Consider the following 5,000-nt stretch of genomic DNA (forward strand, 5'->3'; position numbering starts at 1 on the left):
TCAGCCCATCTTGGAGGTCCGGTTTCTACAATCTGCAAGACAAAGGTAATCCTAATTCTGAGAACATGAGTCGAACCTGGTTGTCTTGTAAAGATTGAAACCCTAAACGATAATTTCTAAACTAAAAGCCATAGGATAATAGATCAATACCCTATGAGTAAATCGAAGCTCTATAAGTTCGATCTAAACCTAAGAAAGAGATTGATCCATTGATCAATTAAAATCAGAGCCTTAAAGGTTTTTGAATCTCAAATCAAATCCCCTTGATCAAAGATCAAAGTATTCGAAATCCCATAAAACCCTAACTAGAAAATCGGTTTTAATTTTGATTTGAAACTCGAATGTTTTGATTGATCACATAGAGCTGTGATTAGGATTGTTTTAAAACTTGGATCTGAATCTTGTTTAAACTGAAAATCCTAATTTCGAAATTAAAGATCCTAAGGCCTTGAAACCTTAAAACTTTAAAAGTTTTATCGAATGAGAGTTAGGTTGCTAGATTTCTTGATACTAAAATCTAGTTGAATATCAACCTTAAAATTAGTAAATCTAATAGATATACAACTATGCAATAGGATTGAAAACATTTAGATTAATAATCCCCTATTGTATATAGCCATTGTACACACTTGCGGCCTTGTGCCCTTGACTGGTTGAAAGCCGTGTGGCTTAGTGTACATCTAAGAGGCCGTGTGGCCTAGCATCCGGATGGTTATAGAAACCGGATTGCATAATGATCCAATCCATAGGATTGATGTATCACATAAATACCGTGAAGCTTAAGGCATCACAATATATGACCGTATGGTCTAGAGAGACATCATATCTGAATGATCATGCGACCTTGTTTGCATATCTCATGAACCGATCTTTAAGATCGCTGTATCACTAATATGGTCGTGTGATCTAAAGCATCACATTACAAAGCCGTGTGGCTTAATACATATCTAAGTGGCTGTATAGCCTAGCATCCGGATAGTCACATGACCCGGACTGCATCATGATCCGATCCTTAAGATCGTTGTATCACATAATAATCGTGAAAGTCTAAAGCATTACATTGCAAAGCCGTATGGCCTTATATCCGGATGGATATATAAACCAGATTATAACATGAACCAATCTCTAGGATTGTTGTATCACACTAACATGGCCGTGTGACCTGACTCACACCATGATCGATTATTTTCATAGATGCGTAAGAACTTGTTTGTGGCCGAGCTTGCTATATCATGCGGCTGCATGACCACATTGTGAACCTAAATTTTAAATGACAATGTGACTCAGATATCGAAAAGGGACTTGGTGATACAATCACCAAGGACAACAATGAGAATGAATTGGTACAATATTCCATCATCTCATTGAAGGTCTAAAAGATCAGTACATCATTATGGAAAATCCACTAGACTTTGGGTATGCTTCACAGCATAGAAATTACCACCATAAAACGGTGTTGCTTCCAAAGGCTAGAAATGACTAGAAGAATCTAAGATTCTTGGATTACAAAGTCATGGATGAGTACAACTCAGTCTTGTTTAAGACAGTCTCGGTTCTGAGACTTTGTGGTGAAATAGTAACCAAGAAAGAGTTACTAGAGAAGACCTATTCCACATTCCATGTGTTAAATGTCATACTGCAACAACAGTATAGAATAAAAGGCTTCACCACTTATACTGACCTAATCGCATGACTGCTTCTGGCAGAGACCAAATTTCGATACGACTAGTCTTATTGCTTTATGATTGCAATTATGTTTTAACCTAAGGATCATTCACGATTTTATATATAATGGAATTGGTTTTTAAGTTTATTGAATCTTGCCTGATCTTACTTGAACATATGGATGTTTTTAAAGTATTGCCTAAAGGGCATAAAACCAATAAAACCATGAATGGTATAGCAAGCATAGTAAGAAACTATGGCTAAGGCATTTGCCTATAAGGCATTATATACACCCAAAGAAACGTGGTCCATTGAGTTATAATGAATGGTTTCCAAATAAGAAACAATGGACAAACTAGAAGGAAACAAGTTCCTTCAGATTTTGAAAGAAAATCGCCTAAGACCTTGAAAGAAAGTGATCGAAAACTATACCAATGATCCCTACCGATTTAAAACTATGCTACAAAGATCAGTATGATAAGAGGCAAGAGAGGTGGTGACTATAAAGACATAGCCCACGAAATTACACTATATGGCAAGATAGGATTAGCCATCCTAAAGTTTAAACTGGATGCAAAGAAATTGAAAAGGCACAAAGTTATCCCGTAAAGATCTCACGTTGTGTAACATGTACACAAAGGGAAACTCATTAGGCTTAATAATCCCAAAGCACCACGACCTTATAGTATGGTCATGAGGGGGAGAGAGGATAAACCCATGATCAATACTACAAGTTCGTGTACTATGGTCTAAAGACCAATGTTATATGGCTTGGCCATTACTCGGCCATAAAGAGCCATTACCCGGCCAAAGAGAGGCCATGATACAAACGGCCAAACCAAAAAGGCTATCACCTATAAACAGCTTGGCCACGACCTGGCCATGACTTGGCCGTGACTTGACCTCATAGTGCAGCCTTGGCAGCACACAGTCCATGACTCGGCCAAAGAGGCCGAAGAGACCATGAGAGACAACGGCCTGGCCGCAAAGGCCATAACCGGCCAGAGAGGCCATCACATATAAATGGCCGGCCATGAAAGCCATTATCTATAAAGACTAAGATTCTAAAGTCTATAAGCTTGGGGACATAATGAATTTACATGTATAGAATGATAAATAAAATCATATGCATCAGGCCATATAAGTGAGCATAGATATTCCCATCTAAGATTGAATACGGGTCATTAAAACCAGACATACCATCTTAAGAGACTTTGAAATAAACCACCACATACATATATGTGCCGTCTAAGATGGAACCTCAGAAGAGGATTGGGAATATATGTTGGATAGGAGTATTACTTTCTCCCACGAATTCAAAGAAAGCTTGAGCCAAAACATGGGTGATTAAAATAGTGGCCAGGTACGGATTGCATGATCAAATGAATCCGACTATCCAAACATTAAAGGAGAAAGATTATAAGCTGGATAAAGAAAGAGTAATGGAATGATAAGAATGGTTTTAACCATCATTGTCTTGGCAAGATCCTCGGACAAGAGAATATGATTTAAGACGTCCAAAGAAAGATTATACAAAGCTATCTAACTGAGAAGCTAATCGAGATGCCAGACACTGACCCGAAAAGAATGATTAAGTCATAACCAGCTTAGCACCAAATGAAACGTCCTAGAAGAGACATAATCAAGTTGCTATAAGAGTCTATACAAGATAGACCAAGTGTTCCATAAAGATAAAGGAACCTCGGATAGAAAGAAAAGAGAAAGGTGCATAGACAGATCCGAGGTCATGATAAGAGAAACCGTACCAGACATAGAGATAAGGCTGGCCAGCTACACATCTAAGGTACCAAACCAAGTAGTCTTGGGACGCCAAGCTACTAGGTAACAAAGGTCCTGGATAATGAAATCTCAAAGTGATCAGATCATGTCTGGAACATAATGGAACCACATGAAAGTGTCGACACACACACATGAACATCTATATAAAGATGCATAAGAGAAGCACTTGAACATAAAGAGATAAGCGAGGATCAGAGAACCCACGAATGAGTACTCATCATACAATCATAGAATCATAAAGATTATAAAGAATAGAAAGAAAAACGTGGAGGTTCAAAGTATCTAAAGAGAGATGAGCGTATTGGCCATGTACATATACAGAAACGCCATCCGATAAACCAGTGAAATAGATGGATCTTGTGAGATAAAGAAACCGTGAGAGAAGACACATAATAACGTGACCTAGAGTGTCCATGTCTTCATATTAACAGCATTAGATATAGCTTGTTACACAAGGTACTCACAGAGATCAAAGGAACAGATTATAGGGAGATGAACTCCTATGTGGTGATTGCTGCTACAGAATTCAAAATTGACAAAGGGTCTGGTCATAAGAAAGAAATAGATACAATACTGATGTAGTAAGCATATATGGATCACTGGATAAGATAATATAGATTGAAAGAACAGCTTCGTTCCTAAGCTGATTCATGGACTGAAAAGCAGCTGCATATAGTATGGAAAAAGAAATTGATCATACATGATCATTGATCTTGGAGTTGTATAAAAAGACAATCCAATAACAGTCCATATACATAAGAGGTTTTATATGAAATTCCTTGTGCTTATACTAAACCTAAAGGAGGTTAGTAAATATAGAATGAAATCTATGTGGGTGACTGGCTAAAACGTCCAGCACACCAGCTGAGAGCATCCGGCTCTCTGGCCAAAAGTGTCCAGCCCTTAGGCTATAAGCGTCCGGCTCTGTCCATCCAAGGACATCCGGCTCATATCCTTTGATCACGAGCTAGTAGGAAGGATCAACCATCAGGTTGTGATCCGACAATCAGATCCTTTTAAGTAAGGATCCGGCTTAGTAGAAACATCTACTATTATATGACCTATTCCCACAAAGACTTGGTCATAAGATCAAATGGATACAAAAGAAAGTTGTAGTCCCTAAGCTCGTGAAAACCAAAGTCCATGACCTAATAACATATATAAAGCGTGTGATATGATCCACAGCAATTAAGGTCATGAGACGCCATCATACGACATTACCTAAGGCAAGAAAGATCGATGTCCATACATGAGAGTGTTCGGCCGCAGAGCCATGATAAGAGATTGTAAAACCTCAAAGCAATAATCATTGAACACTCATAAGATTAATAAGTAGACAGGTATGGACGTGGTCTATGGACTGGACATTGATCAGCCAGATTGAAACATGGTCAATTGGTAAACATAAATCGCCAAAGTAAAGAGTTTGAAAGTAGACAAACACGTCTAGACCATGGACAGATGCAAACACGTTTTGTAAAGACCTAATAGTGATCCCTGAGGACAATGTGATTGACATTGCTTAGCACACATGC

The sequence above is a fragment of the Brassica napus genome, unplaced genomic scaffold, assembly GCF_020379485.1.
Source record: "Brassica napus cultivar Da-Ae unplaced genomic scaffold, Da-Ae ScsIHWf_530;HRSCAF=796, whole genome shotgun sequence".
Lineage (NCBI taxonomy): Eukaryota > Viridiplantae > Streptophyta > Magnoliopsida > Brassicales > Brassicaceae > Brassica > Brassica napus.